Genomic DNA, 13,912 nt, shown 5'->3' on the forward strand with positions numbered 1-13,912 from the left:
GAACTAATTATATTCATAAAATAATTTACTAGTATTTCAAAAACACCATCACACTAGAGTTACGACACACACAACAAAAATTAATCTTCAACTACTCAAAGATTGCCACAAAGTCGATAGATTGACTACAATGAGTGTTCAACATACTTCAAGAAGTAGGAAGAGGTTAATTTAATTCACCTCAAATTTGAAATATATTAATTTCCATCACCAGAGCAGAATCAACCTTAGCTTCAAAAGAAAGATTTTATCTATTTGCAAAATGATATCATCCCACTCACAATATTTCAGGATTTCAGAAGCAACCTTCAGGAACCTGTGATTAAATATTTTCTTGGAGACCGAGTGCAATATTGACACCGATTTGGGAAAAGGTTTTCAAACATGGCCAAAACCGTCAAGGAACATTTCCAGGACCTCTATCTTTTTGGTAGGAAACATTTAAGCAACCATGGATATATACTAAGTCTCGCACTTATATGTACTAAAAACTCTGTTTTTACATGTGAGTAAGAGCTATATTAGATCATGATGCTTGAAATAACTGATTTATTTTAGGAATGCACACTATGGAAAATAATTTCTATCTGGAGGTGACTCAAGAATTGATTTCCATAAGCGGAGAATGAAATAGATTTATGCTCTTTTAGTCTTTTCAAATTTCCAATGTTATGTTGATAAGAGGAACATTTAAAATACAAAACTAATACTTGATTGATTCTGGAGTTAGTTTAGAATTGAATATTTCTTGAAAGATTGGTTATTGTAGTTATGACTCAGAGCCAGATTTGATTTTGAAATAAACATGTTGATGCTGTGAGCGTGGAAAATTGAATGGGGGTTGTGTGATTAAATCCTTAAAAAGTAGATTGTTTATTGATTGACATCATATGATGTGGGATTTAGGCTATCATAGAATATATATAGAAGTAGGGATTTTATTTTGAAAGCATTTGTTAATTTGATCTCATAATTCTGATTTTGTACTCAAGACTGTAATTTGATTTTAAATAAATACTACATCTTCAACTCATTGCAAACTAACAAATTGTCTTGATCAAAGGTTTTGTTGCATAAATAACCCCTTTGTTATAGGTTTACGATTAGAATACTAAAAGTTGTTTCTTAATTGGATAAACAAGAGATCTATAACTCTGTTTCTTTTAGATATGATTTGAAACTAATTTTGTACCTTACCGTTTCACTATATTTTCTTGTAGCATTGGGTTTTTGAAATCAAGTATTTGGAAGCAATGTTTACTTAATTTCCTTTGAAGCAATTGCAGAATGATGATAGAGGTTAGTTCAAATTCTTATTTGATTTGTTTTATGCATCCCATGAATTAGATTAGTTGAAGTCTTGTTTGTTCATTGCCTTAGTTTAAGACATTGAGATTTAGCATAAGTTTGGTATCATTTCAAATTAATCTTGCTTGATTTAAGATTCTTGTACTTAGATTAAATAGATATTATTATTTAGAATAATATTTCCATTTAGATTAAAATCATTTGAATAGTAATTTTTATTGCTTGGTCTATGATTAATTAGAGTTAATTTCAGTTGAATAGTGATTGGTATTGCTTGAGCATGTTTTTATCAATGGATTAGTTTCAAATTAGGAATAGGAATTATGTACTTAAACAATAGATTGATTTTCTCTGTTATGTAACCAGCTCACAAAATAGAGGAAAATATAGATCAACGACTTCAAAATGAGTCTCTTCGAGCGGGAAGCCTCCTTTACATTACACAAATGAACAATTCTTGGATGATAGAAAGAAAAAAACCTCCTTTGTATGTATAAGAGTCTAAGGGGTCAGAACATAACAATAATAATATAAGGGCATAACAATTATAATACAAGGCTTCTATGGGGCGCAATAATAACAATATGGGGACAATAGTGGCACAAAAATAACAATAAGGGCTACAATGAAATCATTGGTACATTGAAATTACATAAATAGTCAATGTTCATATTTCGTACTAGAAGTAGACAATCGAGAATCTATGCTTAAATAGAATAATACATTACAAGTTTCCATTCTATTTAGTTTACCCTACAATGAAAAATTATAAAAGTAATGTAAGAGAAACCTGTCAAATGTGAGAATTGAAATAATAAGAATTTCTATTAAAAAAATCATTTTAAAATCTAGTGTAAAGTGTGAGTGTCTATTCCACTTGGCAATATAAGTAAATCAAAGAATCATGATGGTCCATTTAGAAACCTCTCAATGTTGAAATACTTGAATTACGCCACGCATGGCACTAATACATTAAATAATATAAAATGCCCATTACACAAAGGATACTAAAAACCAAAAACTAAAGGAGAAATTTGACCAAATGTACAAGTCCCAACTTGTACAATGAGGTCACCAAGAGTCAAGATGAGTGAGAAACCATAACAAGAGAAACCATAATTTGCTAGGAAATGAATAAAAAAATCAATGAAAACATTAGGGACACTATGCCATAAGAAAGAGTAGTGTTGTTTATAAATGAGGAGAGAGTGTTGTTAAGAGATCCATCTTGACCAACTGCAAAAGGAAAAATTGCTAGACTATCCTTGGACTGTTACAAAGAAATAATAAAAAGTTTACTACCAATATCACTATGTTATACAGAGGTGAGGGTTAAACCCCAAGCACATTTTTTTTTGGGTAATCCTTAAAACCTTGGCAAGGGTTTAAACTCAATATTACAAGATGACCCAGTTCTAAGAAAATCTCAAAAAAAATAATTTATAAATTAAAAACTAGTACAAGAATTATGAAAAACCGATAAGGGTTTCAATTTGGAACCATAAAACTTAGAGGGGAAATCTATAATTTTGTACCTAAGAATACCAATGGAAATAGAATGAATTTAATCAAAGAAATGTAGCAGAAATTACCTAGAGTATTCACGGTGAAACTTGAGAAGGAGCTCTACCTTTTCTTTATTATACCAATGGAAATAGAATGAATTTAATCAAAGAAATGTAGCAGAAATTACCTAGAGTATTCATGGTGAAACTCGAGAAGGTGCTCTACCTTTTCTTTATTACTTGTAAAGTGGCTATAGGGGAAATAAAAATTAGAACCAAAACCTTGTCGAAAGAAAGAATAAAGAAAAAACAATTTAAATCACAAAATTCAAAAACTTAAAGGATAACATTCTATGAAAAGTCTTGAAGGATAAATCCCTGTGGAAACCCCTAAGACTCCATTAGAACATACAAACAACCACTTAGAAAAAATGAATAAAAACCATGAAAAGGGTCTCCACTGGTGTAGAAATCATTAATCATAACCTGAATAAATCATTAATCATAACATGAATTGTAAAGGAAAAACACGGGAACAAATTAGAAAGCTATAATGGTGGACAAGAGAACCATAATTTAAAACAGTGGCTAAATAGAAAAGAGAGAAATGCATATCTTACGTTTAAAGGAAAATTAACAATGAAAAGGGACGCAAACGTATCGTATTTCCTTAAACCCATGACCGTTCGATTGCCTTGATTGATCACCATTGGAGAACATGAATGTCGTGTGATTAAGGTGTGTTGGCATGCACTCGTGGAATATGCCACATGGGAATTGGGACCGAGAGGTTTATTCACCATGCCAGCATACCTATATGAGTGGTGTATGTATAATTTTCAACAAAAATAATATTTAACCTATTCCAAAGTGTACATAATTTCAAATGGGGCCCCACTAATATATAAATCCCTTTGTTAGAAGAAAGGGGGGGCATGCATAGATAATAATCCTTGTGCTAGGATTGGGGTAAAGCCTCGCGGTATATAATATAAATAAGGAAACGAGCTTTACATGAATGAAATGGTGGCACAATGAAAACTATGAACCAACTTCATTCATAAGGCAACCAACATGTATAGTTATGAGGTATTGTGAGACAAGGTCCTCCTAGCATATTTATGGGCATTATATTTAAATATATATGGAACTCAAATTACATAAACGAATTAAGTATGAATAAGATAAAAGCAACGTGACTCTAGGTGCTTACAATAGAGTCAAATTCCATTGCAAAAGGGTCAAGTGTAGCTATCACATTCATGAATTTAAAGAAGAAATGTGGTTAGCGTTTAAATTATATCATACAGATATGCGTCATGATGATAAAAACGTATCATGCAACTGTATTTATGTAGCTAAGTTTTTGTTTGTAGGTGATTGAGGTACATTACAGAGTCATTAATGTCATAATAAATGGAGTAAGATCACATAAAGAAATTTAGAGAAAATATCAAGAGAATTATGAGAAATATTAGAGAAAATTTAAAGAGAAACATTGTCATTTCAAGCGTAATGAGCATTTTTTACTTTGTCTTCAAGACTAATGAAGTCTTTATGAAAGCACAATCATCTATTTTTTTAGTATTTTTTAAAGTGTTTAACGATATTTTAGGTGAGGCTAACATGTTCTTGGGAAACCCTAGCCGAGCGGTATTGTTGGGATATCCTTGTATTCTCAAGATAATATGTTAGAAGAATGTAACAAATATCAACAATGAAGAATTAAATATGTTGGAGAATCTAATTCCAACCACGTGTTAGGCGTCAAAACCATCTATCCAAGTCTCCTAGTTCAGTGTCAGTTAGTCGAGTTTAGACGAGTTTCACTCAAGTCATTTATTAGTGATATTTCCAATCTAATCTTATTTAACTGATTCGTAATATTGAGAAGATAAATCCTCTTCTCCACGTTTTGTTCTCTTCAATTTTTCTCATGGTATAAGAGTGTAGGTTGTGTAAAACTCTTTGAGAGCAATAGTGAGAAGAGACCAGGTTCACTCCTGTCATTTATTAGATATGTTTCCAATCTAAACTTATTTAATTGATTAATAATACTCACAAGAACAATCCTATGCACCACGTTTTGTTCTCTTTAATTTTTCTCATGGTATTAGAGTGCAAACTGCATTAGACTCTTTGAGAGTAGTAACAAGAAGAGGCGAGGTCACATAAGACTCCAAAGAGAGTGGTGTCTCAATTTTTTTTGTAGCAAATGTTGTGAGAAGCGGCCGAGGAGAAAGTACGAAAGCAAACTAAATTCCGCACATGTGAAGAAAAAGAAGTGTGCCAATTGCCCACCTTTAAAGTGAGGTGAGTATGTTATTTTCGACCACGAGCAAAAAAGAAAATGTGCAGACAGGCCGTCAATTGAAGCAATGCACAAAATTGTGAGGAGAACCTCTTGAGATCTGGGAAAACTACGATAGTTTAAATAAAAACCAAGGGACCAATTTTTTGTTAAGCTATGAAAGTTCATTTTGGTACTCCACTGAGCAACAAACCATTCAATTCAAAAAGGACAAGTCACACTTCAAACTTCATTTTATTTTCCAATTTTTTAAGTGAGCTTAAGTCATTAGTTCAAGAGCTCCGCTTTTGTGTTTTTTCAAAAAAACATATATTCCTTTTAAGAAGAAAAGGACTTCATTAAAGTGGTGTTTTTCATTTAAATTAATATTCATGTGGGGTATTGTAATATTTTTTAAGAGAGGGGTTTTTATTTTATAAAACAAATGGGTTTTTTAATTTAAAGTTTTTTTTAAACAATAATTCGTTAATTTAAAGCTTTTTAATTTAAAATATGATTTTTTTAAATCATATTTTGTTCGTAACATTTTGTTATAGACATTTTTGTGCCTTACAGCATGAAGCATGAAATGTCCATAATCTAAGGGATCCAAAGTTCCTAAACATGTTGTTCCTACCCTTAGAGGAACAAGGTCAGCAAACCACAGCACTGAATATCAGTTCTCCACCTGAAAACACTCAAAAACAAGCTAATTCCGGATCATGTCAACTGCTCCACTGAGCATCTGCGCTGAATGTCAACTGCTCCACTCTCTACCTGCGTTGAATGTCAACTGCAAAGAAGGCTACCTGCGCTGGGCGAGTTGGGACATGTGTCACAGTCATTCCTCAAGGTGTCAATGCCCAGGAAGCTTCCAAAATGACACTTGGATCAAGGAATTCGACTGGTGATGAGTAAGAGGGTCTAGATCTCCAAGTGGAAGCAAGAACCTCCAAGTGGACTCAAGAACTGAAGAATAACTGAAGTGGGAGATGACACTAGTCAGCTTCATGCCAGCTTCAAGCTGACTCATCCTTTCTCCAAAACTCCTATATATAGAGCTCTCTCATGAGGTCTAAGGGGGCTGGAATCTTGTGAATGTAAAGAATTGCTGTTGGTTTGAGTTTAGAACTATTGGGTGATTTGCTTTGAAGGAGGTGAAGAGGAGATTTCTTTCTGCTGGGAAGGTGATGCTGGATTGGGCCTCTTATGGTTGTATCACTTCCTGAACTTTACTTCTTCCATTAATAAAGTATTTGAGGTTCTTCTATATGCATGTGTCTCAATGATGTATTGTTATACTTGTGTATTTGATTTATTCTAATCCTTGAATCAATTATGAATGTATGCTTCTTGTAGTTTCCCTCTCTTGCCATTTTGTAGGATCTTGGTGTAGCTGGGCCAGTGAAAGAGCAAGGAGCTGGAAGCAAGCAGCAAGGAGAGAAGATTGGATCAACCATTAGCGAAAGACATCGGTTAGTGGATCTCTTTCTCCCCTATTTTACTTTCATAAAGAAGAAATCTTAGATAGCTTTGCTTTGATTGTTGCTGAGGTACTATCACCCTTAGAGTGGGATAGGGTCATTCCGTATTGGATACTTTTCCCAACAACAAATTGGCGACTCTGCTGGGGAACGTATCTTGTTGGTTGTTTGTGTTTTTGCTATTCATTTCCTAAACAAAGGGAGTACCGAATCGAACTGCATTTGAATCTTTCAAATGCAAAGTAGAGGGCAGCTACTCTAGCTCAGTTTCTGGGCATGTTTATGATTTGAAGAGCTGATCCACAAGGACTTTGAACAGTTCTTAGTGATAGCTTTTCATCCTCCTAATTACCCTTTAGTGTGTACTTGATTGATAGCTTCTGATTTGGCCAAAAACTGTGAATTTTTGAGCAATCTGTAACCCAGAAACCGAGAAAAATGAGAGTTTCTCTCTTCATTGCAGGCACTGTGAAGGCAGTCTGCATTTCATCGCAGGTCCCGAAGGGGCTACCTGCGCTGAATGTCAAACTGACAGTGTACTACCTGCGCTGAACCAGTTTTGCCTTGTGCAACTGGGGTTCCCTGCTGTTTGTTGCCCCGTTTTCATCCCTGTTTTTGCAGCCTGTTATCAGTCAATGTACCTATCTGAAACCACCTTTCTTTGCCACTATTCCGCCTCGGTTGTATAAAGAAACTGTATTTGTTCTTTGTGTATTTCTTCCATCATTTGCAGTTTCCCATAACGAAAAGTGAACTAGTCTTGCTGTGGCCTCTTAGATCTAGACCTGTGATAAGTGTCGTTTTGATCTTAAGAGTTAGTTTGTTTGCTGTTCATAGCTGATTGAGCTTTTGCTTTCGTCATATGGTTTGAATTTATGTATTTCTAGTGTCGAAACAAGTAAATCTTAAGTTGTCTTTTGATTTTGGACAAAGCTTGTTTGCTTTCACTTGAAATTGAATTCAAAATTATACAACAGCTTTCTTTTTGTATTACAACAACATTAAGAAAGAGAAAAGAAATACTTGCATTGTGCATGTGCATTTTGACAGCTTGTATGTTGATTTAGGAAAAAGTGCATTAGTGTGTGCTCTATGATCTGTGTGAAAAGATGATGTCTTTCTTTTCCCTCAGTAGTTAATATTTTCAAAGTTGAAAGATTGAAAAGCTTGCTTATCATCTTAGACTGCATTTAGGAAGTTGTATTATACATCTCGTGGTGATCCATAAAGGCAAACTACTAAACAAGATCAACCTTAAAATAAATTGAATTTACATAACAACGCAAACACATAGAGGTCTAAGCTAGAGACGTGTTCCGGCGTCGTTAAACGTGATATCTTAGTGTTGAGTGGTTGGGTGATTCCTCCACGGTGAAGCGATAAGTATCAATACGGACTTGTGCTCCCACGTACCGTCGCGTATATATTGGGAGACCCCTATAGGAGCAAAGCCTTTATCCATAGGAAGCCGTGTCGGCCGCCCTACTGATTGCAATGCAGTGAACACAACATTCACGAAGATCGACCACTCGTACCGTAAAACGTATTCTGTGGTTTTGCGAAAAGTTTGGCACACCCTCTGCCTAGAACTCCAGAGTAGTTTCTTTTGGCCTTTTTCAAACTCTATAACTGAAAAAGTCCATCCGAGCATTTGTCACTTCGGGCTCATTAAAACATCGAAGGAGACTAGAGTCATCTTTAGCTTTTTCTCGACTGTTAAAAAGTGAAAAAGCAAGTTGTGTCTAAAGCGTCGTTATAAAATTTATTTTAAATGGAACATAATCACCTCCTATTCCTGCGTTGATCTTTAGGTTGAGAACATGGAACGCCCCAACCAAGGAATTCCTCATGATGGAAATCCTAGTCCTTTCTCCTCTTGGGGAGAAGTTGGTGCGCCCCACATGGCCACATTGTCGCTTCCAGGACTGACAATTGGCCTGCCGATTTGGCTATTCTCAACCAATGTAGTTCAGAACACCATGGTTCCTGAACAATCGAGTCAACAGTTAGATCAGTCTAGAGCTGCCCACCAGCCTTCTACTTCCTATAACTCTTCCTCCAATCCTTCATCTTCGCAAGGTAGAACCGGCAAAAGCCAAGCTCCCATGGGGAAGAAGGAGAAGAAGAAGAAGGAGCCTAAGGCGACTGGGGGCAAGCAAAAGACATCTAACAAAAATCCACACACAGCACAGACCGGGCCTAAATCGCCATGTGTCATATGTAGAGGAGACCACTTCCATAGAGATTGTCCCTGTATTCCCCGGATACTAAGGGACTGGTCCCCTCATTTGCACAATTCGGGAGCATCAACCTCTGATAGCCATTTTGAATGCTTACCGTCAACCAGCGAAAGTGAAGGTTCAAGACAAAGAGGGGGAGCAAGATCCCCCTGCAGACTGTGTGAAGGCGATCATGCCATCCACCGTTGTCCCTTCTTAGACAAAGCGAAAAGAGTTTTGGAAGATCGTCCGGTTTCACCGTTGAGACTTCCTCCTGGATACAAAAAACTCGTGCCAAGTCCTTCATTGGTTGAAAATACAGCTGGCCTGCTCAAGTGGTCAGCTGAAGTGTCAGTCATTGAAAATGAACCTACTGAATCCAGACCGGACGAAAGTCCAAAGGTCGAAACGGAAGTTGACCCGGTTCCGCCTTCAGAGGTTTCATCTTCAAATGACACTGTCATTGAAGATTCATCTTCAAATGACACCCTCACTGAAGAGAATAAGGATGACACCATCCAGATTCTTTTCATCAACACAGACTCTGACGAGCATCAGGGCAATGCGCCCATTCCTTTATCGCAGGAAGGAACATCGTCAGGGTCATATCCGGCCGTGTATTTGGTCCCACCACCAAGCAACCTGGTTGTATCCTTTGATTGGAATCAACTAGGCAGACCCCGGTTGCCAGCCAGTATACCATTCAGAATCATAGTCCAAATCTACAGAATGGTAATGGCTGGAACTATCATTGATGAAGGGGCATTTGTGAGTATCCTTTCCTCTATTGCTTGGAAAGCACTGGGTTCCCCGGCGCTTTTGCCTGAGATAAGAAATCTCTCGGGTTTTGATAAAGGAACCAATCGACCATTAGGGATCCTCCCCAATGTGCCTGTTACATTGAAAGGGAAGACCGTTCAAATGAACGTGATGGTCGTTCAAGGACCCTTGGATTATAACCTACTCCTTGGACGAGACTATATATATTGCATGGGAGCAATAGTCTCCTCACTCTTTAGAGTAATGTGTTTTCCACACGAAGGAAGAATGGTCAAGCTCGTAGACCAACTTTCATTTCCGAGATCACGCATCGCAAATAGTCACATACCAACCCTGAATGGTCTATTCAATCAAGAAATGTCTCCACCCCCAGTCCTCCTTCCTGATGAGTGCGAGTGATTCAGAAAGATGGGACTGGAACCCAGGGGGCATGCATCCTGGTCTGCTTCGGGCAGAAGAAACCCTGGGTATAAGGTACAATTTCCGCGAGAGAATATGACTAGTCCGTACCCCATCTGTGGATGGAAGAGGGGTTGTTCTGGAATAGGATTCTCTTGTCAAAGTTACGTGTTTGGCAAAAGAGTCATTCACCCTTGTCTATTTCGGTAGACAGTGCCGAGGAAATGTTTTGTTTGAAAGATTAATGAAACAATCTTTGGGTAACCAGAAAGAGGCAAGCCTCCCTCAATAACACCAATGTTTTTTCTTTGAGTAGTGTTCTTCTCTTGTCACAAGTAGCTGCTCTCTTGTCGCAAGTAGCTGTTCTCTTGCGATCTTGCGAAAGATCTGTTAAAAGTTGGGCTGACGAGAAGACAAGTATCGCATAAGACCCGTTAAAATAACGAGAAGACAATTATCGTTAACATTAGGCTGGCAAGACGACAAGTAGCTGTGAACACCCAAAGAAAAGCAGAGGTGGGGGAGAGGAGGGGCAGCCTTGAAATTGTATTTTATACCTGGGGGCATGCAAACCTTTTGGAGGGCAAGCAAAGAATGGTTATTTATCTGTTTTTTGGATTAGTCGTTTCCGAACTTGCATAAAGAAAGGATATGGAGTAAAGCTTAGTGAAGATGAAACTCCTTAAAAAATAGAGATCTCACAGGGGACATTTCTTATCTTATGACTGGTATATTGAGCAGTTTTAGCATAAAGTTCATGCTCGTTAAAAAATAAACGCAAGATCCAAGCAGTTTTAACGCGGTCTTCATGCTCGTTAAAAAATAAATAAAAGCAGTGAGCAATGTTCCCCCCAGAGTTTAAGCTCATTTTTAAATAAAAAATGAACCTATTCCGGTAAATAACCACTGTGATCGTAAATTTATCAGCCATAAAAAGCCTCGGTCGTGTTTGCACCTGCCACCTCCACCGTCATTTGGCCGATCGTGCACCTCCGTATGATTGTTTACCCATTTTGAGGAACAGCTGCGAAGAGTGATTTCACCTAGCCATCCTTGTGACACTGCCATGATTGGAAAATTCCAACCTGTACCTGGAATCTGTTGCTATCCCTGTTTATCACTCGTTCCTCAAAAGACGAGTCTTCTTTAAGCTCTTTTCATCTGACTCGTAAAATATGAAAAGTTTGCAGAGTTTTGGCCTTCCAGCTCGTTAAAGTGACCGGAAAAGCTATCCCTCCTCTAGATTTTAATCTTTTTGGACCTGAGGGATTATTGCACAAAAAGGTCGAGCGCTTGTTTTATTCGGCTCGTTAAAGTTATCGAAAATTCATCCCATCTGTATTGTTTTATACTTTTTCGGACTTAAGGGATTAGATGACGAAAAAGGAATTTTGGAGTTAACTTTCTGTACCTTTTCAGACTCTCTAAAAATGAAAAGGACCGAGTTTTCCTTGTCGTTAGACTCGTTAAAATGATTAAATAGCGACAAACTTGTCTCTAGACGAGAACGAGTTTCCCTATCGCTAGGCTCGTTAAAACATAGCGATGGGCTTGCCCGAAGGGCAGGTTATAGGGCAAGCATATGTTATCCTCCTCAAGCTTGACAAAAATAAAGAGGTACTGGTCAGAAATGACTGGGGAAAAATTGGGAGAACCTCAAAGCTTTAATGGTAGCAAGTCGCTCTTGAACATGACACTTTTCCTCCATACCACATCGGGTTGGGTTGTTTCATTCACCGGTCTCATCACCATGGTCTTGCCAAACCATCCACATTTGGGGTAATGCTACCGATCCATCGCATCAGTGTCGTTATATGTTCAAGAGATGTTGTTCAGAAAGAGTCAACCGTGTCCCATCCACTGCCATACATTATCCTTCATCCATTCATGACCGCCACCCTGAATCATATTTCACAGATTGTTTTCACCTCCATTAAAATCATTAGCTCCGTTCCGTGTCACTGATGTGGGATTCATTAAGGCCCTCCTTTGACGGATCGCTTCTTGTCGACTTCAGCTCATTATCCAAGAAGTTGATCTAGGAACAACCCCCCCAGTACTTTGAAGCTTGCATGCCTCAATGGCAAGTTTCTCGCTTCCAGCGACAGGTATACATCAATGACCTTCGACCGAAAGATTTTGCGTGGTGTTCGACGCCAAGTCCTTTATTCACACCACGTGAATTGTACTGCAGTACCTTGAGGGTCATTATCATTATCGGTGATTCCTCTCGCGCTTGTTAACGGTTTACATCATTGACCGGTAATCAAGCGATGTCTTTCCATGTTCGACTTCAGCGCAATTCTCACATGGATCGACTTGTACTTAGAGTGAAGATCGAACGAGTTTGAAGACCCCGGATCTAGTTTCATCCATTCGGGCTGCGATATATATTCAGGAAATATAAAGACATTTGACATGTACATCATTGCAGCAGATGATCATCCTACTCAAAGGATGATAATTTCAGCAGAGAATTATCAGTCTATCATCAGACGATCGTCTGTTCTATGTACCAAAATGAATTTATAAAGCTGAGCATGGGAATGCCCGCCTCAGCTAGATCATGAAAGCAGAATGAAAAATAATGTATTGTATTGTATTTTATTACAGGTCACCTCTCAGCGATTGAATGAACTTCGGATCCTCCTGATAAAGCATTTCACCCGATAAACGACCTCATACTTTAGGGGGCAACTGTTATAGACATTTTTGTGCCTTACAGCATGAAGCATGAAATGTCCATAATCTAAGGGATCCAAAGTCCCTAAACATGTTGTTCCTACCCCTAGAGGAACAAGGTCAGCAAACCACAGCACTGAATATCAGTTCTCCACCTGAAAACACTCAAAAAAAAGCTAATTCTGGATCATGTCAACTGCTCCACTGAGCATCTGCGCTGAATGTCAACTGCTCCACTGTCTACCTGTGCTGAATGTCAACTGCAAAGAAGGCTACCTGCACTGGGCGAGTTGGGACATGTGGCACAGTCATTCCTCAAGGTGTCAATGCCCAGGAAGCTTCCAAAATGACACTTGGATCAAGGAATTCGACTGGTGATGAGTAAGAGGGTCTAGATCTCCAAGTGGAAGCAAGAACCTCCAAGTGGACTCAAGAACTGAAGAATAACTGAAGTGGGAGAGGACACTAGTCAGCTTCATGCCAGCTTCAAGCTGACTCATCCTTTCTCCAAAACTCCTATATATAGATCTCTCTCATGAGGTCTAAGGGGGCTGGAATCTTGTGAATGTAAAGAATTGCTGTTGGTTTGAGTTTAGAACTATTGGGTGATTTGCTTTGAAGGAGGTGAAGAGGAGATTTCTTTCTGCTGGGAAGGTGATGCTGGATTGGGCCTCTTATGGTTGTATCACTTCCTGAACTTTACTTCTTCCATTAATAAAGTATTTGAGGTTCTTCTATATGCATGTGTCTCAATGATGTATTGTTATACTTATGTATTTGATTTATTCTAATCCTTGAATCAATTATGAATGTATGCTTCTTGTAGTTTCCCTCTCTTGCCATTTTGCAGGATCTTGGTGTAGCTGGGCCAATGAAAGAGCAAGGAGCTGGAAGCAAGCAGCAAGGGGAGAAGATTGGATCAACCATTAGCGAAAGACATCGGTTAGTGGATCTCTTTCTCCCCTATTTTACTTTCATAAAGAAGAAATCTTAGATAGCTTTGCTTTGATTGTTGCTGAGGTACTATCACCCTTAGAGTGGGATAGGGTCATTCCGTATTGGATACTTTTCCCAACAACACATTTAACTTTATTTCAATATTTAAAATATTAAAATATGTTATAACTTAAAAATATACATATAATAATATGATATTTTCAAAAAATCATAAATAAAAATTTAGAATTAAATTTAAAAAAATATCAAAAGAACTTTCTGTTTATATGTTATTATATTTTTAATAAT

The sequence above is a fragment of the Pinus tabuliformis genome, chromosome 6 (genome assembly GCF_031772625.1).
Source record: "Pinus tabuliformis cultivar Carrire ecotype Pingquan chromosome 6, CPIR1, whole genome shotgun sequence".
Taxonomy (NCBI): Eukaryota; Viridiplantae; Streptophyta; class Pinopsida; order Pinales; family Pinaceae; genus Pinus; species Pinus tabuliformis.